Here is a 23,750-nt window from a genome sequence, read left to right on the forward strand (position 1 = left end):
TTTTGTATATTCTGTAATCGTTTAATTTAAATAAAATTGGCTACACAACTTTTGAAGATTTAACTTGAGGGCAAAATTTCCGACTTGTGGAGTTGTGTGACATTTTTTTTTTATTATGAACGGCGCAACTCGCCTTAATCACAATGTAGTTTTAAACAGAACAAGCAAGAAATCAATAAATAGTAGTAATAAATGGGACGTCAAACAGACCACCACATTTATTCTGATATGGTAGTCCACTTATCTACATCACAGACTACCAAGAGGAATGCCCATTGCTGGCAAGAATCGCAAGTCTGTCACAAGAACCACCATCATCCTGTCACTGCAGACGAACGCTACAGTTGATGCCGACGTTGGTACGTTAGATGCAGTGTGTGTGTTCCCGCTTCCCTCCTTCTTTCGTCCCCTCTTCATTTTCTTTCTCCCCTTACCACTTTGTCAGTGCAGGGAAACAAACCAAACCTTCTAAACAAAGTTTCAGCCCAAATAAGACGATTATTTACCAGTAAGATTTTGAAATTCATGTATTCATTTGTCTTTATCCCTTTCGGTCTTGGCGCAACATTTCCCTTGCATCTCAGAAACGTAACCAATATACTGCGCATTCATGGGGTAATAGTTCTTCAATGATCCCCACTGCAGTTGCGGCACGTTTGTGGTGGTAGCAGCCACAAAGAAGAAGCGCGAGCGAAGTCTTCGGTGAAGCCGAGGTGCACAAGGTGAGGCCAAAGAGGATGGATGGATGAAAAACTTTTATTGGGGTCCTGAAGGATTCCACCCCCGTTTTATAGGGGTAGAATCGCTGGCCGCTCCCACGTTGGGACGGGGAGGCCCAGCCTCACCGCCGCATCGTGGGCCTTCTGGACAGCCTTGAGTTGTTGTATGAGAACCGGACTCGTGAGCATTAAATGAAAGGAGTTCTCAAAAAATTCTTCACTTTTTCTTTGTAAAGAGGGGCACCTCCACAGCAAAGAGGTTTAAAAAAAAATTGCTGGAGTGGAAGTTCCCGCAATGCTTTGCCAGCAGCTCGTGAAGCCAGGTTTTGCCCTCCAAAGATCTCACAAACATGCTGTTTTCTGGTGGTGCCCACTTAGATATCAAAAAGTGACTTTGATTTGTTAGTCTGAAGGCTACGTGAATTGTAAATTAAAAGGTAGTTGTTTCCGAAGAAGTCATCCAAAGTAACTAGTATCGGGGAATTTATCTTCAATAAAATTTGCCTTGAATTCAAAGCTTATTTAAGAAAACTAGTAACAAAAGGACGCACTTTAAGTACTATCTGACCCGAAAAGGTTGCCACTAGGGGTGTGCGAATATGAAATTTTTCGAATACAAATCAAATACGAATATTCATGTCGAATATCAATTCGAATATCGAATATCAAAGGACAAATGCCTCTACAGTAACAATAATTTAAGATGTATTTATCTAAAGAAATACACAACAGCATGTTTGTTAACACAACATACACTGTTATTTGGAAATGCAAGTAATGACTAGCTGTTATCATGAAACATAATGACTACATGTTATCATGGAGGAATAGGAGTTTCTCCACATGATCAGGCAGGAGGCGCTCCCTCCGAACAGAGACAACCTCCCCTGCCACTGAAAAGGCACGCTCGCTTGGAACTGAAGTGGCTGGTATGGGCAAGTACTTGGGGCAAAGCTTTGCCAGACTGGGGTATCTGAAGGTGCCCGCAGTCCGCCACCAGTCACATGGGTCGCTTCTTTCTTCAGTAGGGCTTCTTCAGAATACGCTTTAATTTCCCATTCTGAAGTAGACAGTGGTTTACTTGCTACTTGACTATTTGCAAGATTATCAAATGCACTCCAAACATCAGAGGATGGCTGCACACACTCTTGTGGCTCCTGCACTTTTGCTGCTGGCTGCACGACTTCCACAGCAGGGCATAGGGCAACATCCTGAAGCACCAGATCTTTCAGCCACACCAACTTTTGTTTGTTGTTTCTGAATACCGTTGACTTGAAGCGTGGGTCCAAAAACATAGCCAAGCATGCTTCTTTGTCCTCGGTATATAAGGGCAATCTGGTATTGAGAGACCTTGCCAGTTCCTTATGAAAGCATAACACGCTAGAAGAGATCGCCTAAGCTCAGGAACGCGTGCAATTGACCCGACTCACTGCCACCAAGGCGGGCCGCCATATTCTGCGCGAGCTCGGCTTCTTCTCCTCGAGGGCCAGGTACCCCCCAGAGTTGGCTCTAATTCCCCGTGAAACCCGTGACCTTATCACGATCGCTCCCATACCACGAAATGTACACCCCGAATATAACAGAGGCAAGCGCCTTGCGTGGGCGACCGCCATTCTCAAGCGCATAGACATGGAAGCGGACAACGTCTCGTTCGTGGACGCCGCTGCCTATCGCAACAACCAAGCCTTCGCCGCGGTCGCGGTATCATCCGCGCAGCAGACTCTTAACTCATGATTGATTTGGGGGGTTTAACGTCCCAAAACCAACATATGATTATGAGAGACGCCGTAGTGGAGGACTCCGGAAATTTCGACCACCTGGGGTTCTTTAACGTGCACCGAAATCTGAGCACACGGGCCTACAACATTTCGGCCTCCATCGGAAATGCAGCCGCCGCAGCCGGGAATCGAACCCGCGACCTGCGGGTCAGCAGCCGAGTACCTTAGCCACTAGACCACCGCGGCGGGGCGACTCTTAACTCAGCCACAATCCTCACCCGAAACCCCGAAGTAGCGGAGCAAGTAGCTATAGCTATAGCTATGCTCGACAGCAAACGGGAATTCATCTACAGCGACTCCAGGCCGGCCATCAAAGCCTTCGAACGCAGAGTCATCTCCGACCAGCCTTATGACATCATGTGCTAGACATGAATGATAGACAGGTACGAACAAATCTGGATAAAAAATTGGCCCCGTATCTGCATTTAATCTGCAAATGTCATCGAAAGACGATACTCTTGCGTGTAAAGAGAGTTAATAAAACATTTATTTGATGTTCTGCTCAAGAAAATCAGCGAATGGGGTTCTGGAGGCGCGGCGTTAGACACTCGAGCGTGCAGCAGAGGCGAACGAGCGTATCAAGTCACGTCACACGTGAGACATGAGCTCCATCTGGCAGTTTTTTCTAATAACAAAGCGCGTGGCTCTGAGACGGATGTGCGCGCCCGCCTCAGAGGTGATAAGAAGTAGAACGCAAGGCGACGGGTAGGTGCCACCACCGTCTCGTTTTTAGAAAAGCGTTGGAAACACTCGCCTTTTCGTGCAAGCGTTGAATGGTCACTGCAGCGTGATAAGCGCTACGGTCCTTAAAATTACTTATGTATGCCTTTTCTAGTAAAAGGCGCACATGCAGATTATATACGTGTTGTTATAGTGCCCCAGACACGCGCAATAATTGCTTTTTAATCGACAATTGCACAAATATGAACGCTGAATCTTGATAACGTAGGTGGGCGCTGTGGATGGGGTCGGCCGTTTCAAATACCCGATGCTGTTAAGAGTGGACAAACAGACAAATTTACAGAGAGACAGACACACCAAAATTTTTGCGTCGAAGGTTCCCACGAAAAACTATCGTCTTTAAAAGCGCACCGGAGAAGTTGGAGCGGCTAGCAGTTCCTGCGCGCGGCGCGCGGCTCTTTCAGTACTGTTCGACTGCAGCGCCGCCGCCACGGGGAACGCGGAAGGCATCAGGCGGCGAGGCGTGGTCACGCCACTCAACACTTCTATTACACTCTATCCAAGCAGACAACGTTCGCCGTGCGCAGGAAGCTCCAAAAGCTGAGTTATAAACTGCGATCGTCTTCTCTTTCCTAGTAAAAAAAAAGTTTTAGTCAAAATAAATTATAATATGTTTTACAAATTGCGAAGAACTTTTGTTCCCAGTTTATTAGAAAAGAAATACCTGTGCTGCGTGTTCCAAAGCCCAATCAGATCAGCTGAAAACGATGACGTCAATATGGCAGATCGTGTCGCTTGGTTTGTTGGCGGTTGAAAACTCGTTTGGCCGAGTCGCAGCGATCTGAAAGAATCTCGAGCGAGTCGCAGCTTTAAAGCTTTGTAATAAATTACGCAGTTTACGCATAGAGCTCAAGTCGGTCTCTAAATTACCCTTGGGATTTGGTCTACCGGCCCAATGAGTTAGTGAAAAATTGCCAAAACCATTTCAGGGTCCCTTTAAATCAAGATTACGTGAAGACGAAAAAAACTTTCTTTACTGTACAAAACCTTTTCTTTACTGTGCCAGAAATAAAAATAGAAATGCCTGAAATAAAACGTAGGCATGCAACAAATCAATGGGAACACATCTTCAAGCAACACCAAACTTGTATAGACTCAATGCATAATCGGTCAGTGCAGCCTTGAATGCTGACGCGTCCTTGCTGCAGGCGATGGAGGTAGGAAGGTGGTTCCACTCAGCGCTGGTGTTTGACAATAAGGAGTCTCAACAGAACATTAGTGCCACAAAAGGGAATGGAAATTTTTTACTGATTTTCAAGACTCGATTATGTGTACGGAGGTCCTGAAATGAGTTCCTGTTTGAATAAATTGTTCTGGTAGATAACTTTCTGAAAACGACACGGACAAAAAAAATTTCTGGGAAGTTTAAAATCTGTTTTTCCGAGCACCGATTTCATTTGTGAAACTTTCGGTGTAAGATAATAGTCTTCATTATTTAAACACGCTGAACAATTTGAAATGATTTTACTATAGTTGTTGATGATTTTGTCCGGAATCCCAAACAGAACAAGCGGATTTGAGCTTGTGTCTAATCGATGTTTTGTACAGCAGTAATTTTAAATGTCCCAGTGCTTTGGAACATTTTCTGCTTATATGTACTCGAGAGATCTGTTGGTATTGTTTCTGATGTACTCAATGTGCTCATGTCACAAAGGTTATCGGGGAGCTGAATTCCGAGATATTTATGTGATGTTACGTATTTAAATTTTAAAATGGGTTTCTATGTCTGTGAGAACCATTGTCGGCTGGAAAGGAGAATAATAATAATAATAATAATAATAATAATAATAATAATAATAATAATAATAATAATAATAATAATAATAATAATAATAATAATAATAATAATAATAATAATAATAATAATAATAATAATAATAATAATATAATAATAACATCAAATTTTAATAATAGGCACAATAAGAAGAGTAAGAAGAAGGAGAAGAAATGTTCACCTTGAATCGCCGTGAGAGGGTTTTAGCCATATTTAGGGCGTCATAATTATCATCAGCACCAGCTAGGCGGAGCGTGAGCTACGTCCTCTTTTTGAAAGGTAAGCCATTTTGATCCGCTGTTATTGGGAAAAACTTGCATTATCCCTCTTGTGTTAAAGATGGCTGGAAGGCGAAAGCAATGAGTCGATTGTATTGACCGACTCGAACTAATTCTCCACTTAGCGTGGTTTTGCAGTGTCTCTTTTTGTTTCCGCTCACGATATGGAGCGCCGGTTGAGCGATGCATCGAACGCCGCCATGCAGCAAAAAAACGCAGAGGGCCCGGTCCTTGCACCCGCCTAACATTAAAATAAAATTTCAGACCTGCAGCGAATGCACAGCATCGCTGTTAAATCTCAGCCGTAGCTAAAGCCCAGTCGCTGCGCTGCATGTGTGTTTTTAGATTGAGTAACATGCCTTGCATGAATAATATCATCTGCTGAAACTTTTGGTGAGTGAGTGAGTGAACGAACTTTATTTAACCAGCGCATTGTAAACTTTTGGTGTCGTTTGTACTTTTGAAAGACGTCCAGACTTTTAGGGGCGAAGCTCCTTAGGGCGTGGGCTGTGCGTCCCCTGTAGCCTGTATGTAGCCACCTCTAGTTTAGTTCTTGCAGTGTTCACTAGATGGCGGTACCGTCCCCTGTATGTAGCCACCTCTAGTTTAGTTCTTGCAGTGTTCACTAGATGGCGGTACCGTCTCCTGTATGTAGCCACCTCTCGTTTAGTTCTTGTAGTGTTTACTAGATGGTGGTACTTGTACCTGATGATGAAAAGATGCAAGATGTTATAAACTAGAAAGCGGTACTTGTAGTTGATGAAAGACGCGAGATCGTATAAAATAGGAATGATGTCACATATGGCGCGTGTCATTGGTTGAAGGCAATCGTTCGATTTAGTGCGGCGACGTACGCTAGGGGGAGCGATGTAATAAAATCGAGTGGGCAAAATGTACAGAGGATTCATGGTTTACCAGGTTTACCTCCGGAGCTTCACCCACTCATCATCATTCACTTCGTGGATATGGCGGAATTTTTTTTATCTAGTCGGGTGAAGGGCAGCTGCCGAGTGAAGGAGGAGTATTGGGGCTGTCAACAAGATACCGGTGTGTCTGTAACAAACATGGTCCCGTCAAAGCATGCCAAGAGTAAACGGATACACCACCACAGTTGGTGAAATGCCAGGGAAGGATCGCTCCGGAGGTGTTGCTGTCTACGAAATGCGCGACGCATGTGTGCAAGCCCGCTAACTTCGATGAGACTAAGCATATTGTTGATATGTACGTGGTGTGAAAGCTGAAAATGAAATCTTGATCATCACAGTGTATGTTTATTGCAAATCATTAAAAAAAACTGACACCGGGTACTTCATGCACACAAACTTGCGGGACAGTGACTCACGTCACACCTGTATTCATTGTCGGAGATTTGAATGGGCACATTTTATGTGCCGAGAGAAAATTCTTTCTCCAGCTTCTAATGGAAGGGTTTCTGCTCATGCGCTTCATCAACTGAAGTCACCTAACCGCCGTTCACAGACCTGTGTATGGCGGCTAGGTGACTTGGGTAGGTGATGAACATGAGGATAAAGTATTCCTTTTCAAGCTGGAATGCGAAAGTCAGTGTGTATACTATTGTTATGACAAAACAGTTAGCAATAAGGTTTCAAAATAGTTTTCGTAAAGTTGCATTTCGGGGAAAGAAATGCATAATAACGTTTTCGAATCAGCCTTATGAGGCATGGAACTTCAGTGGTCATCCGCCTTCGCAGCTTGGAAACGTTTCGCAACTTTTTAAAATTTTTACAATGCTTTTTCATATATTTTTTGTGTCTCCGAGTCAATCACGATGTCTCAGATGTGGTAGTTCTAACTCATCTTTCTACTAGATCCTCAATCGTAGTTGCAGCCCCGTGAAAGTAACTCATGGACCAGCATTTCATGTACTTATTGAAGCCAAACACCAGTTCCATATCGTTCGAGCAGAAGTGGCTGATTGCCCTAAGCGGCTTCACGTTCAGAGACGTATATCTATCACACTCGATGCTTGAAAGCCGTCTTCGAAAGTTAATCAGAAAGGCGGGACAGCGTCACCCATCATTCTTTAAAAATGGTGGGGACCTACTTTACCTAGTACTCACCTATTGACCCCAATGTTGGAGGGTAATAAATAATATTAATAATATGCAAGATTTTACGTCTCAAAACCACCATATATGTGCTTTCGAGGGACGCCGTAGTGGCGGGCTCAGGAACATTCGACCCTCTCATGCTCTTTAACGTGCCCTGATATCAAACACTACATTATCTTATGCCATTTCGCCTCTACGGAAATGCGACCGCCACGGCCGGGATCAACCCCACGACCTTTGAGTCAGCAGCCTTGTACCCTAGAGCCACTGATCCACCGAGGTAGACGCGTTGGAGTGTATTATCTCATAAATCGATAGTCGCAAAAATTACTCGAGCCCATTTATAACGAGCGGCGTTACGGGTTTTACCACACACTTTTATCGCTTTCTCTCTTCTCTCGTCCCCGCGAGTGTGCTGCAAGGAAAGAATAGAGAAATGGCACTGGCAAAAGCAGTCACGTCAATGGGTGTCATCACCTTGGGTATGCGTCGTGAAACGTGATCGTTCTCTCGTGTTACTTTTGTCATTGAGTGTTACTCACTGTGAACTGTTGACAGGCTATAGAGTGCTTGCATCCTGAGGGAAGAAGCGCGCCTGGTCAAAACCGCGCATTATTTATTCTTACTATTGGCTAATACCGTGGCATGAGAGTTTTTCACAAAAATACTTACACGGAAGTGTGTCGCCACTGTCTATGCGAACTTCATAAGGGGGCTGGAAATGACGGTATACGTGTCTGCGAGGCTTGTGTTGTTGGTTGTTGAGCGAGGCTTCGGCTCGAAAGCGCATACTACTGCGTAAAAAAGCTTTTCAAAAACACAAAATTTATTGCTGGATCTCATTTATGCCTAATATATTTAAAAATAGAAGCCAACTTACCTTGACAGCACAACGAAACGGCGAAAGAAACAGACGACATAAAAGTGGTGGAGGGAACGCTCACTTTGTCTTCCGCCTTCAGACGTTCGTTGTGTAGTTTGGGAGTTGCACAACCGGGCCTAATTTCGTAGCTCTCGGGCTACCGCTACCACTGTTTCTTGGCCACACAGCCGTGGTGCTATCCACAATAAAAGCACCGTATTGACAACAACGCGCAATTTTTCAGAAATAGGGACTCGAGGGTAGAATCCGCGGAACACCTGTAATCCGTTATGCTAAGACGCCGCCTGTTTTCTTTTTCCGCAGATGTCATTGGTAGATTTCGTTTGCCGGGGATACAGCATGCAGTTCAGCGAGCCCGTGCCTTACTGGGACCACCTGAGGAGCCTGAAACATAAGAAAAGAGTTGAAACCCACAGAATGCTAGTTGAGGTGGCCGCGAGTGAAAGCCCGCTGAACTGCAGCCCGGATGTCAAAACAGGAGCCGGTCCTTCCGCCGCGGGGCAACCGTCGCCCCAGATCGCTTCAAAGCCCTTGGTCTGCGAGTTATGTTGTGTGACCACGACCTGCGAGGACGACCTAATTGCTCACGTTAAGGGCAAAAAGCATAAGAAAACACTACAGAGGAACGAGGGCCTGAGGAAGCTCGCCTCTGCTGAGATCTCGCCCCTGCCATTGGCCTTGTCATCGCCGCCTACGACATCGCTGCCGTCGGCAACGACGCCGCCGATGTCACCACCGATGTCGACCATGTCAGAGCCACAGGAGCTGAAGGAAGAGAACGGCGAAGTGATTGACTTCTCCTGCCGAGTCTGCGGCATCGAGCAGTTTGAACACATCGGCTACTTGATGAAACATCTAGAGAGCGAGGCGCATCGCGAAAGAAGAGTCAGGTCACTGGATAGTGGACGCTCGCAACTAATGCCCAAAACTCTAAGTTCGGCATTGAGCTTCTGGAAGTATAGATAGTGACCCGAAAAGATGAGGTTAACGGTGCATCTAGAAAACGACCGTGGCCGCACTTTTGCGAAGTTTGTCATCTGTATCCTGGGAGAAGATGGGGGCATGCATTTATGTAATAAATCTTTTTCTCCGTCTAGGATTGTTTTTTTTTTTGCCATTCTTTATCGTCGTACTCAAAGTAGTCGTAGATAAATCGTTGTGATTAGTTGTGATCGGCCCATCTCGGTCTGCCTGCCTGGTTCAGCGGTCGTTGATCATTTTTTAGCATTCCTTCTAGCGACCAAAGTGAGCCCTCGTTTCGGCAGCCCCTGCTTCCGCACGAGCTTGTACGACAGCCAGGCTGATAGTTGATGAATCGGTGAGTCGTGATGACGAAGAGCGCGAGGAGGTGACTGAGAAGGAATGCCTCGATGTTGTCTATCAAGCGATGTTTTGATGAGACAACGCGGCAACGGTTAAGCTTTGTTCCTGCCCACGAGGTCCCGCATAGTGAACGTGTGGTAGTCAGCACGTTGCGGCGGCATACGAAAAGCGTGAAATACGTTTACACGAACGTCAACTTTGCTGCTGATTGTTGAACGTCGCTGGCCGACATAGCGCCTCCGTGCACTTCTGACGCTTATCGCCCCTCTGGGCAACGTTTTAATATCTGTGAACCCAGCGGAAATATTAAAGAAGAGTTATTTTCCGCATGATAATCCAATCAAATATTCGATATTGTCGAATATTCGAAGTGATTCGAATATTCGAACTTTTCGAATACACTTTTTTCGATTCGAATACAAATAGTGCGAATTTAATACTCGACGAATATTCGAAACTTTCGAATATTCGCACACCACTAGTTTCCACCCATTGGGCGTGTGAGGAAAACGCTCCTTGTCAATTGCCAAACGCCATCATGCCCCTAGTAAGATGGCTGCCACAACCGCCTACTTATGATTGGCACGACTTCAATCGTTGGCGAGAATTTATATTTTTTTTAACCTCCTTGGGTGAGGAGGGTAAGCGCCATTTTCGGGCCGTCGTACCGACCAACGTTACTAGAACCAGGTTTTAGTAACGTTGGTACCGTCGCTGTTTCAATGAGTATTAAGCTGACAAGCAAGACCTTGGTTCGCATTTTGTATACACTAGTGATTAGCAGGAATAAGCAATTTTTCTCATTTTCCAATCACTGAGCCCTGATGACCTAATTTGACGACATGTTAATTGCTTGCACCACTGGCTCAATTTTTCGTTTGTGGTCTTCTGAGGTCCCAGTGACAAGAAAAACACGCACAAAAAATGTATCCGACCAAAATAAAGCATCCAAGGCTGAAAGGGTTATGAAGACGACCTTGTTGCACATAATGACATCAAGGTTGGCACAGATGTTACTGTTTAGAATCTATTTGCACTCTAGACAATTCACTGCCATAAAATGCCCTGTGAACCGAGGAATGACAGGGGTCGTAATACAGCCTCGTTCAATTAGGCGAATTCTTTGAAGTCAATTAAAAAAAAAAACATTAGCAGTGGCATGGCTTGGCTATGCCAGGATATACGTAGCGTTAGCTACCGACGGACATATTTCCATGTGTGCTGTGAGCGCTGTGAGCTCGTTTCTTGTCCTGTGAACGACAGAAAGTAAATTTTCTCAAGGGGTCGCGGTCTTTTTTACACCCAATCAATTCAATCCAAGAGTCAATAAGGCCAAAGAAAGCCCATCAATTCACTTGATTGTGTCTCGTTCTACACCTAACAGATGGCGCGTAACTTTGTCACATAAATTAAAGGGAGCTCAGTTTGAAGAGGTCGTGGTTTGAAGATGAAATTCTTGAAGCAGTGTCACGGGGGGAAACACTAGGACTAATGTTCTTCGTCATCAACTTCCTATGTTCATCTGTCCGTCCGGGCAGACTGACGAACGCAGGGACAGGTCGACAGAGCAGATGGACGGATGGATGTACGGATGGACTAGCGATCGAGCTCACGCGGGTCAAGCGCCAGCCCACTTCACTCCAGGAGCTCGCAGGATTTTCTTCAGTGTGCCAGCTGTGCGCCGTGTGACGTCACTACTTCTCGGGCATGCGCAGTACGGCTCTCGATGAGCCACGAGAAGCTTGTCAACCTCGGTCAGCCAGGCCAGTGTAGCCTAATTACGCAACGAAAATTCGACGCCGCCTGCACACCCTACCCTTTGACTAGAGACCCTTAACTCGTGTGGACGCTCCCATCGGCCGAATTAGTACACCTGCTGCTGATTAGCGGTCTTCTTCTTCTCAACCTTTCCTCCTATCACTCCGCCAGTAATGTTTTGAACTCCGACTCCCTGAACATGCACTTGACCAATAAAAGCTTGAAGAAACTACTCTTCAGTGTAGTGACGCAACAACAGCTGGGCCTGTGGCGCAACGGATAACGCGTCTGACTACGGATCAGAAGATTCCAGGTTCGAATCCTGGCAGGCTCGTTGAACTTTTTTATTTTCTTTTCACCCATCTTCGTTTTTTTCTTTTAAGCGTGCGAACTTCCTCATCTGATCGTATCCTATCGAATGGGAACCTTTGCGTCCCGACCCTTCTTCACGCTCTCTTTATGTCGCCACAAGCGATGCAGTCAGTCAGTCAGGAACTTCATTAAAAGGTCCTGATGCATTTTTTTTCTCACTACAATGCGCCCCCCCCCCCCCTATTCAAAAAAGTTCATTCACTTGGACTTGCCACCACCTTGAATGTAGCACCGCGTTTCGAACACGCTGTTTTTAGGTGGTGCCAAGACAGCACAAACGCACAGACGCATTTCAAAAGCGCTGCATGAAAGGCAGGGCAAGCAAACTTCAGGTCAAGGAGCGTTCCTGAATACGAGGTTTACAGATAGCAGGAACCTTCAGCAATTACTCTTCACAGCGTCAGGTAAGAAACATGGCAGTGGAACTGTGACATTTTATTTTTTCTCCTTCATCAGGTTAGTGGTCAGGCACGTCAGCAAAATAACACAGCTTTTCTAAAGTAACTATGAAATAGCTTCATTATTGGCTCCAACGATTGGTGGAGACGGGGACAACAACTTAGAAAGACTGTTGCTTCGCAGCCGGCTGGACAGTCACCCTTTGAAGAATACACAGAATGGGCCTCGAAACGTAGGGATATCTTTTAATTATATTAGTATTATTCATCAAAAAATGTGACTAAAATTGGCTGGACAGTTCGATTTATTCATATATTTTTTTTACCCAGCCAAACAGATCTCTTTCAAATATGTTTACCTTTACAAGGCCTAGTCAAGGCCCAGCCACACCCTTGGTTTTTCCCGCACGCTCTTGAGGGTACAAGAATACCACTGACAATGCCTTGCCGCTGACATCGCTCGTTACGCGAGGACATGCCGACACTTACACCACCGACAAGGCCTGCTGGTCTTATGCAACCCATCGATCCACCTCACCAACCGTTTCAGCAGGTCGGTATATGGGCCTAGGGCCTGTCCACGCGCTGCAGCAGAGCCGCAACGCACGTGCCGGGACCTCTGCCGCACCTAAGCGGAGGGTGAAAGTACGCCACCGATTCACCCGTTCCCGACGTCGACTGTCGGAAACAAGTGGATTGTTGTAGCTATAGCGACTACCTCAGCCGATACACCAAAACAGGGGTCCTGCACAAAGGCAGCGACACCAAGGAAGCCAAAATTAGTCTTTTGTCGAGGTCATCAACCTGGGTCATGGTGCCCCAGATGTTCTCATTACCGACGGAGGTACGGTGTTTACTGCGGAGATAACTCAGGCAATCTTGAGATACAGCCCAACAAGCCACCGCCTACCACACACAAACCAGTGGCCTCAGAGCGTCAGAACGAGACCATCGCCGACATGCTGGCCATGTACGCTTACGTCGAGCACAAAACGTGGAATGTTATCCGTCCATACGTGACGTTTGCCTACAACACGGCCGTACAAGAAGCGACGCAGATGACGTCATACAAGTTGGTCTATATATGGATAGAGCCCGGCAATGGCGCTGGACGCCATGTTATGTTACCAAACGTCACCGACGAGCAAAACGTCGACGTCGCCGCCTGTTGGAAAAACCCAACAACTCACCCGTCTGCGCATCCAGTGTCTGTGAAAGACCGACAGCCATCGCTACAATCATTACCACCACCCCGTAGAATAGCGCGCCGGCGACCGTGTGTGAAGCTGGACACCGATTCCGTCGACGTGGACTGTGTGAAAAACTAGGAAGCACTGGGTTAGAGTTACTTGGTACTGATCCATAGCTTTTGTAAGCGCTAATGGCACATTCACAGGACCAGCGCTACTTTCAAGTACAATATTTAATAGAAGGGAACCCCAAATATAAGGGTATAGCAAGCAAAACGAAAAAGCATGAAAACTAGACAAGATTAAAGGAACAATAAAAAAGTCATGCTATCACTATGCAAAGTTCATTCGCGCCAACACGTGTCCAAAGCGTATGCGTCGGAAAGGGACTATGTGATGACTTTGTTAGACATCACGTCCATAGAGTCTGCTAAAGGAAATCGAGGGAGCGCTCTAACGTGTTCTAATCGGGGCTTGGTCATTTGCTCCGGACTAATTGTCGAGGCCGCTGGGATGAAGAGGGATGATTTTATTATGGTTAGTGCTCCCTCGATTGCAGAGAGAGAGAGAGAGAGCTTTTTCTTGAAAAGCAGAGAATTTAGCCGGCTTGCGTATATCGCTGACTTGCTATTCTGCGTGGGGAAGGGGATTGGGGACTGAAAGACAAGAGGAGAGAGAGAGAAAAATATTCAAAAATTAAAATAAAAAAGGAGATATACAGACATTTTTTTGTGTCTTGGGCGGGGACATGTGCTCACAGAATGACTTATGACGAGTTTTCTAGGTGCCACTATAGTTTGCCTAGCTGACCGATACTGTCTAAATACGTGAATAAAAGTTTCATCGCATGCCTCTGTTGCGTGAAGCCCAAGACACAATCAACTGATAAACTTCATTTGGTTAACAGATGCATGCAGTGTTCATAGAGCGCATGCTTATCGGCATACGCTAGGTACTCATACAAGACATTCTCTACAGTTTCTATGGAGACACAGTTACTGCAGTATGGACTTTCTACTTGACCGAAACGGTACCGTAAGTTGTTTCCACAAGCACTGTTCAGCCGGAGACGATGGTAGAGAGTTTCCAGGTGTCGAGGAATTCGGGATGGATGTCTAGTTCTTAGATACGGGTCGACAGAGTGGAGGAAATTATAATGATGCCTCGGGAAGTTCCAGAGCCTCTTCTTTTCTTCGGAAGCAAGCCTTTTAGCCAGTTGGGAAGCATCTGATTCAGTGAAATAGGTTCGCCGGTAATTTTGCTTTTGAAGTCTTTTGCAGGCCGCTTCATCTGCTTTTTCATTGGCCAGTATATCGGAATGAGCCGGTATCCATTGCAATGAGATGGCATGAACTGCGGTAATAGCCAAGTGGTGCAAGTACGCTAAATCGAATGAAATGGGGTGATAATTTGTTTTCTTCAAGAGGTTTAACAGTATTTGTAGTGCTCCATTGGAGCCGGTGAAGACCACCAATCAGTCAGTTCGGCGTTCGACGCAGGGTGTAGAGGACTCAGTGGGACCGCCACCGAAGTTCTGCTGTCGTTGATGATGCACTGCATTGTAGCCGATAAGACAGACTTTGTCCTGTAGAGGGGACATAGAGGCCATATGACTAAATCTCCTGAGTAGTTGAGGCGTCGATATAAATATGAGAATGCTGAGTGTAACCCTAGGCTAAGTAGAATAGAGTAGTGTGCAGCAGTGTGGTCTGTGCAACACGTCTCTTCGCTTCATTGATGCCTGGTACACACGGTTTAATATCAAGAGCTGAAAGAGTTCAGGAAGGAAATCTTGGACGTAATTAACTTCTTCAGCTGTCTAATAGCAGTAAGTTGCTGCATTTTCACAGCTTGGTCGAATGCTGAATTGTTGTAGGTGAGATGTACGCGGTACAGAAAATGCTTCTTCCCATGTAAGATACGGCGGAAATGAGTGCGCAATAATTCTTGAGTGCAGATGACATCAAGCGGGAGACGTCCTGCTTCCGCTACAGTTCCCGAGGTTGATGAGCTCTTCGGAAGGCCTAGGTAGATTCGTAGGCGATTGTTTCGTGTGGTTTCTGAAGCTCTCTTGTTTGCTGGTGATGATCGGTGAAGCTCCGGTAGGCAATAACGCAAGGTTCCTTCGATACACGCTTTCTCAAACAGGACCATTGATCGTCACTTACATCCCCATCGTGTTCCCGCCATGAAATTGAAGAAGTGTGATGCTGCAGCATTTTCGCTGGAAGTTTCTTCACCTGAGACCAGGAAAGACTTCTGTCAATGGATATTCTAAAGAATTGCTGAGGCCGTATACATAGGTCAGTGATCGGCCACCATATTTTGTCATTTTATTTCTCGTGAAAGCGACGGCCGTGCTCTTTTCTGGAGAAAAGTGCATGCCCCGGGGAGCCAAATACTTGTAAAGGTTCCGTAAAGCTTTTTGATTGCCTTGGCAAGCAAGGAACTGCAATTTTTGAAGTGTCAAACGGCAATTTTTGAGGCAGTCACATAATGTGCCCCTTGGCATCTTTGGAGACGCTATGATGTATTAGTCCACTTAGTCCCTTTCCCGCGCATATGCTCTGGAGCAACGTTACGAGAGCTTGCCTCTGTTATGCCAGCGAGTCCTCGTCAAACGTCCGTGCCTCTGAAAAAGGCAATCTGGGTCAAGGCCAGCCCGCAGTCCGCCTGGCGCGATCAACTCGACGGCGTGAACACGCGCGGCGCCCCTCTGGCCCACGTGCATTGAGTCAGCTGCGCACGTGACAGCGAGCCGGCGTCCTCGTGTCTGGTGGTCTGACGCATGGCGCGGCAACCCCATTGGAGGAGTCTGCCCTGACGACCAGCGGCGCTTCTGATTGGACATTTTGGTTGGACCCGGTGCAAATAAAAGGAGCCCTGCGGCGTGTCGCGATCGGCGGTCCTACGAGAGAGGAGTCCCCATGTCGGAGAGCCGACATGTGTGTGAGTCAGCGGTCTTGGGCGAAAAGTTGACCTATGTATTAGAGAGGAGAGCTCGGCTCTTCGAGTCTCTGTCGGCCCCAGTGCCGAATTTGTAATGCCTCTGTGTATATGCTGTACATAAACCTTATTTAACTCACCGTCGTCTCGTCTGCTCGTCTTATCAGCTCTGCGCAGGAGCAGCCGCGAGCTGATAAACATACGCTACCAAACGGCTGGTGACCTTCCCGGCGGAGTTGGAAGCAGTGGCGCCTACAGGACCGTGTTGGCGTCGCCGTCTTTCGCAACAGTGGTGGCTTCGGCGGGATCGGTCCGTCGTTCGCAACAGTGGTGGCAGCGGTGGGATTTCGGAGGTGGCTTCGCAACAGTGGTTGGCAGCTGCGGGATCGGCCGGCGTCAGCGACATCGATGCGGTGAGTGCCTGATGTTTTCCCCTCAGTTCACCAGACTACTCTAGCTCAGGTTGTAGTAGTTTAGAGAAGGGCTGTGTGAAGCATTAGAGTGAGCTTTGATCGTTTCGAGCAAAGTCGAAGTGCTTTGAAACCAAAGTTAATGCGGAGGGGGTAAACACGGGAGAGTGAAAAATTGCTTGCGCGTCTTGCTAGTAGGCTTATAGTGGGTACGGCAAGTAGATTCTTAACAGGGGCAAACAGCAAGAGGCTAGTGTGAACGATGGAGAACCTTAAAGTGAAGGAACTCATCGAAATTTGTGAGGAACTCGGCATTACTTTGGGCCGTGCGAAACGAAAGCAAGCGATCCTTGAGATCATGAAGGATGAGAGACTGTCGGCTGAGGAAGTCGATGAGGCCTGGGCGGATACCAAAGCACGCCGCGAGGAGGCCGAAATGCGAGAAGTTCGTGAACGTGAGGTAGCCGAGAGACAGGAGCGCCTCGAGTTGAAACGAATAGAATTGGCAATTCTACAGCGTTCGCAGGCGCCTAGCGTAGCTTCTCCGACGATTCAGGTCAGCGGTTTTAGAATTCGGGACCAACTGCCACCGTTCGTAGTAGGCGAGGACATGGCGAAGTATCTCGTCAAGTTTGAACACGTCTGTGAGCGAAATGCTTTGGAGCGGTCTCTTTGGGCGCGGAACCTGTTAGCTCTTCTTCCCGGCGAAGTGTCCGACGCGATAACTTGCTTGTCGAGGGAAGCGTTCGAGAGCTATGACGAGGTTAAGGAAGTGCTCTTGAGACGTTATAAGTTGTCACCCGAGGCTTTCAGGCAAAGGTTCCGGTATGCTAAAAAGGGGAATGAGTCACACGTTGACTTCGCGTTTCGTCTTAAAGCCGATTTAATTGAATGGCTCAAGGGCGAAGGTGTTTATGACGATCGCGATAAAGTTGTGGAATGCGTTGCATTGGAGCAATTCTACCGCTGCATCGAGGATAATGTCAGACTTTGGCTGCAGGACAGACTTGGTGAAGTACAGCTAAACAAGGCAGCAGAGTTAGCTGAGGAGTATTATACTCGCCGAAAGTTGCATAGCAGGGCAGTGCGCGTTGAAAAGGATGAAAGAAAAGAGGGCTTTTCAAAGAAACCTGATCAACGGAAACCCGCTCCGCACCGTAATTTCAAAAAGGACCCGTCTCTTACGAAGGACACTGTAGAGGAAGGGAAAACAGAAGCGGAAAAATCGAGTGAGGTTTCTAAACAACGCACTGATACCACACGGGCGTTTGAATCACGGAAGCCACTAATCTGCTACAACTGCAAAAAGGAAGGGCACATCGCGATAAACTGTAAGCAAAAGTTTGCTTTTGCAACAATTAGAGAATCGGAAAAGAACATGCGGTTGTTGGAGCCGTATATCCAAGAAATTAGTGTGAATGGGAAAGCGTGTCGAGCACTTAGAGACTCCGCGGCAACCATGGATGTTGTCCATCCTTCATTGGTGTCTCCGGACGACTTTACAGGAGAATGCGCGTGGATCAGGCAAGTCGCCGAGGAGCAGAGTGCGTGCTTACTAATCGCCACGGTTGTCATTGAAGGCCCGTTCGGTAAGCTTCGCACCGAAGCGGCTGTGTCTGCCGCGCTTCCCGATCGTTTTCCTTATCTCTTCTCCAACAACTCAGAGCAGCTTCTCAAAGAGCAGGGTAAATCGTTCTTCCCCAACTTAGCGTACATGGCCCTCACGCGATCGCAAGCGCGGAAGCTCTCGCAAGAGCTTGACCTTGTTCAAAGCGGTGAACTCTCAAGTGACCTTGTCGGCGGGTCGACGGAACCTCAGAGAGGAAACTTTCCGCGTGAGTCATGTGAGCAGTCGCGCGAGCGGCCCGTCGCCGGACCGACCAGCGCGGTTTCCGTAGAAAGGGGAGACGACATGGCGCCATTGAGTCAGAGCGAGGGGGTTGCAACGCTCTCGCCTGTAGCGGAAAGTTTGAGCGAGCTGCCGAGAGTTGATCGAGAGACGCTCATTCGAGAGCAGCGTGAGGATCTCTCGATTGAAGCGCTAGTGGAAAGCCAAATTGAAGCGCTAGTGGAAAGCCAGAAAAACGCGGCACAAGTGCTGTCGAAGGAGCGCTACGAGAAATCGGGGAAGAAGCGCACTTTTGAAGTTGATAATCAGGTAATGCTGCTGCAGCCGTCCAAAAGGAACAAGCTTGAGGTTGATTGGGAAGGGCCCGCCACAGTATTATCGAAGCCTTGCGATTCAAATTATGAAGTGAAATTAGGAAGGCGGCCGGACAAAATTTACAACTTGATGAAACCATACGTTCAACATCAAGCGGTCGTAAATCTGTTGTTGAATGCTTCAGTGGAAGAGGAAGCAGAAAATTTGAGTTCTAGTGAGGTAATCGAAGGGGGATCGAAAGTAATCCGGGAGCAGATAAACCTAGAGCCTACCTTAAGTGAAGGAGGACCTGAGAAAGAGGACCTGAGAAAGATTGGTTCCGAGTTTGAAGACGTGTTTTCGGACCGCCCCGGAAACATGAGGGTGATCGAACACGATATCGAGCTAAGCGGTGAGGAGTCAATCCGTAGCAAGCCGTATCGTTGTTCCCTTGTGCAACATCGAAAGTGTGAGCCGCTCTTGGTGCCGCATAGGTATCGTCGCCTAAAAGTGGCCGGTTACTGAAGTGGAGCATGTTGCTCCACAGCGCAACTTTGACGTTCGCTAAAGAAAAAAAAGGAAAGGTAAACGCTAATGCAGGTGCATTGAGCAGTGCGTTCCAGCTAGTAACTTCTCAACCTTTCGGTTTCTCGCTGGCGATTCGGGGCAAAATTTTGACCTCATCACGACCTGGGCTGAGCGCTCTCGTTCAGAGTAATCTCAAGGGGCCAACTTTGTGGTATTCTAATTCGTTACGTTGTTGTACGTGGGAGAAAAAAAATTGAGTTGTCATTTTAAGAGTCTTGTGTCCCACATGTGCCTCTTGATGTAGAGGGAACAAAATTCCGATAGACACGTAGATAGGTATATGTTGTACTATACTTTGTCTGGTGTTCTGTCGGGTGACCGAAGGCACTTGCGTGTGTCGTGTGTTGTCTGTTGTCGATCCGTTCTTGGCAAGTTGCAGAACCATCGACAAGTGCTGAAACCGAAGATGGTCAGAAGAGACGAGTGAAGCTGGTCGACAAGTTGTGGCGACAAGCCAGTGGAGCTGGGATCCGTCGTCAAAAATGGGATGTGTTCCCGGAACAGTTTGGAGCTGTATTCTCCCCATGGCCCTGGAGGCGAACCTGGAGGGACCTGGCGAACGAGCGCACCTGACATCCGAGCCCCGTGGAAGCAGCTCGTCTTTCCGGTGCATTGTCTGGCGGCGGGGGTGCTGTTATGCCAGCGAGTCCTCGTCAAACGTCCGTGCCTCTGAAAAAGGCAATCTGGGTCAAGGCCAGCCCGCAGTCCGCCTGGCGCGATCAACTCGACGGCGTGAACACGCGCGGCGCCCCTCTGGCCCACGTGCATTGAGTCAGCTGCGCACGTGACAGCGAGCCGGCGTCCTCGTGTCTGGTGGTCTGACGCGTGGCGCGGCAACCCCATTGGAGGAGTCTGCCCTGACGACCAGCGGCGCTTCTGATTGGACATTTTGGTTGGACCCGGTGCAAATAAAAGGAGCCCTGCGGCGTGTCGCGATCGGCGGTCCTACGAGAGAGGAGTCCCCATGTCGGAGAGCCGACATGTGTGTGAGTCAGCGGTCTTGGACGAAAAGTTGACCTATGTATTAGAGAGGAGAGCTCGGCTCTTCGAGTCTCTGTCGGCCCCAGTGCCGAATTTGTAATGCCTCTGTGTATATGCTGTACATAAACCTTATTTAACTCACCGTCGTCTCGTCCGCTCGTCTTATCAGCTCTGCGCAGGAGCAGCCGTGAGCTGATAAACATACGCTACCAAACGGCTGGTGACCTTCCCGGCGGAGTTGGAAGCAGTGGCGCCTACAGGACCGTGTTGGCGTCGCCGTCTTTCGCAACAGTGGTGGCTTCGGCGGGATCGGTCCGTCGTTCGCAACACCTCGCAGACACTGTGCTGGCGTGAAAGAGCTCTGTATAGTGATAGCGAGATTTTTTTTATTGTTCCTTTAATCTTGTCAAGTTTTCATGCTTTTTTTTGTGGTGGCTACACCTATATATTTGGTGTTTCCTTCTACTAAAAATTTTATTTGAAAGTAGCGCTCGGCCTGTGTCCTTCGCTCGTCTTACGTACGTGCCTTAAGAGTTTAATATAGCTATGGGTGATAAACTAATCGGCGCTATTTCAGGCCACACAAAGGGCTTCACGCCTAGGTACTCTAGACAACGAGGTTTTATTACCGGACGGAATTACGAACTCTCAACCGCACCGTGCGCGACCTGAAGTGATGCGTGTACATGTCTTGCGCCTCAAGCCGTTTTACGCGCGTTAGAGAACCCACCAACTGTACTTTTTCCTTTATTGCAATTTTTCGCTAGTATTTATTGCTTAGTGTACCTTCACGTTATGTTTATGCATCGGGACGATACCTTTTTTCAGAGGGTGGAGGGGGGCAATGGCCCTTCTTTCTCTAGTTTATGCTGTCGGCCCATTACACGTGTTAGTGCAGCGTTGCGTTAACCCACGCCGACTGCTGCCTTCGTCAACGTCACGACAACGCGACAGTGGAAACGAGAAATGGCCAGAAAGTAGCCATGGCACCAACAAGCTTACATCTTGATCGATAGAAATCGCTGTTAAGTACCATTTCAGCGCAAAGTAACTACTAATGGCAACCAGTCAATCACTTTCCAATATTATCTATGCTGTGTGAGACTTTGGTCGTAAGTTTTTAGTACTTATACATCTAACGTCTGGTTTGTATCAAAACGCAGGTCAGTGATTTAGTCCGGAAACTCCCAACTGCCTCGATCACCAGCCGAGTGAGAAACTTGAGCGAGCGCTATAGTAACTACACGTGCTGTTAGTGGCGTGCGCATTCGTTTCTTCATTCCGCTGTAATAAGGTGGCGAATTTTATAAATGTGGCCGTGGCAGCACACCTGACGCCCGATCGTCGACTTGATTTTAGTACCCTACTTATTCTCCTTTTCGAGACCAGCTCCACAAGGTCTGGTATAACTGGCAATCCCAGGTGGCAGCCGCGCCGCAAGTATCTGCATGGTCACAAAATGTAACTGTATGGCAGTGTTCAATTCTAATGCAAAGTTTGCCAACTTCCACTATGCTTTCACATTCGCCAGCTTGTTGGCCATGATTGGCCCAGGCGACTGCTACGACCACTCTAACTAGCCAAATAGATTAAGCCTTTGTTGAAGTTGACAATGTTGTGGAAATTGGCAACACGCGAGTTCATAGAGGAAGTTTTATTACCAGCTCGATTGCCGAAACTTTCTGGGTAGCAATTATTTGCGGTTTGCGCTGAAAGTCGCTGAAAATTCGGCCGTGGTATGGCCGATTCTCAGTCACGAACTGACAAAGTTCTAGTTAAATATTCATCGACTTCGAGCGGAATCATCGATCTGTAAGTGTGGCCAGCTGGAAAGATCTACAGTTCAATAATTGAGCTGGAAATAAAACTTTTCTTTTGGGTGGGGGGGGGGGGACATTGAAACGTCGAAAACGATTAACCGTCGAGGATACTTCAACAAGGAAGAAAAAAAGAAGAATAATGTACGAAAGGAAGGAACGAAACAAGGAATTACTTAGGAGTACACGGCGTTTTCTAACAGTGACGAAACGGCCCAAAGTATAGCCAAATCAGTTCCATAGTCAAGACAATCAGAAGCCTCGCGCAGAAGCATCTTCGCAGTATCTACTATAGAAGCGCAGCAGACAAAAAGAAAGGGAAAAATATAAAGAGAACGCGCGACGTAAGGCGCGAACAAAGGAAACACAAAACGTATCGAGATAAGAGCGAAGTCAAGTCAGGCCGAGCCAAACGAAAAAGGCGTTACTTCAGCGACGGAAAAAAAGAAGCTGTGCAGACGACAAGACGGCGCGTCGAAAGGCGAATGAATAGCAGGTGGTGCGAGTAAAAAAAGAGGGAAAATTCGAGAAAGCAGTTTTCCAGCAACATTGGGATAACAGGCCAAGCTTCGGGGGAGGCAAGGGACTATAGGGGAAGATAGAAAGGAATGAGGGATGGTGGTCTTGAGGCATTATTACCGTCTCGTATTACGCCGTAATCACTGCAAAGTGGGACGATGCAATGGACGGTGACGCCGGGAAAAGAAGAGAAAAAATAGCAGAGAAATGACTGCTCCGGCCGCGCCGACGACGTCGTCCTTGCGTCGCCAGCAGGTGGTGTCGGATTGCGTTTGGTCCCCAGACTACCTCCCTCCTTCTTTCCAGCCGTTCGTTCATGCGCTGACGCCCCCTATTTTTTTTCATTACTTATTTCCTTCCAGCCTGCTTTTTGCTTCTTTCCAGGCAGCTTCATTCATCTTTCGCCTTTCCTTTCGATTCTATGCCTCATCAAATCTGCCCTCCTTCTTTTATTTTGCCGCGATAATACTGTCGCGCTTACTTACATGGAACCACTCACAGGGGGCGCTATCTTCTGTGCAGTGACGTCTTTGGCCGAATCTGTTCTCATTCGTTGTATCGCTTTTTTTTTCTTTTTCACCAGTATCGTAATAGAGAGCACAGTCATGGTGCTCGTTTCCCAGCAGTACAGTAGACAGTGGTAGAGAATTAAGCTATCTTCACTTTTCGTAGATATGCCTTAATTTATCAAAAGACCAGTTGTTGAAACAATAACGTGGCCGCGTGGCAGCCTGTACAAACAACATTGGTATTGTGTACATTTTACTATTTGACACAAACACCGTGAGACCGAGATAAACTGACAGACAGGTAAAGGTACTCAAAGGGACGAAGTGTCATACAGAAGATGAAGTGACAGCAAGAGTAACTGTCACATAATGATTTAGACACACACATAGGGATACAGTTACAAAAACATCGGCATCGTGATAGAAAAAGCGACAGAAACGAAGACAGTGGTAGACAGATAAAGTGACAGACAGAAGGTGAAGTCGACAACGAAGGCGACAACGTAGAGACAGAGTGCCAGAGACACAGTGTAATAGGCATTGTAATCGAA

At 47.3% G+C, this 23,750-nt stretch overlaps 1 non-coding gene across 1 annotated transcript; it reads left to right on the plus strand.

The window, feature by feature from the left end:
- The first annotated feature begins 11,587 nt into the window (after positions 1-11,587).
- TRNAR-ACG (transfer RNA arginine (anticodon ACG)) lies at positions 11,588-11,660 on the plus strand. Its single transcript has one exon. It is a non-coding gene; the product is annotated as a tRNA-Arg (tRNA).
- The last annotated feature ends 12,090 nt before the right edge of the window (positions 11,661-23,750 follow it).

Source organism: Rhipicephalus microplus, chromosome 6 (genome assembly GCF_043290135.1).
Source record: "Rhipicephalus microplus isolate Deutch F79 chromosome 6, USDA_Rmic, whole genome shotgun sequence".
In the NCBI taxonomy this organism is placed as follows: Eukaryota; Metazoa; Arthropoda; class Arachnida; order Ixodida; family Ixodidae; genus Rhipicephalus; species Rhipicephalus microplus.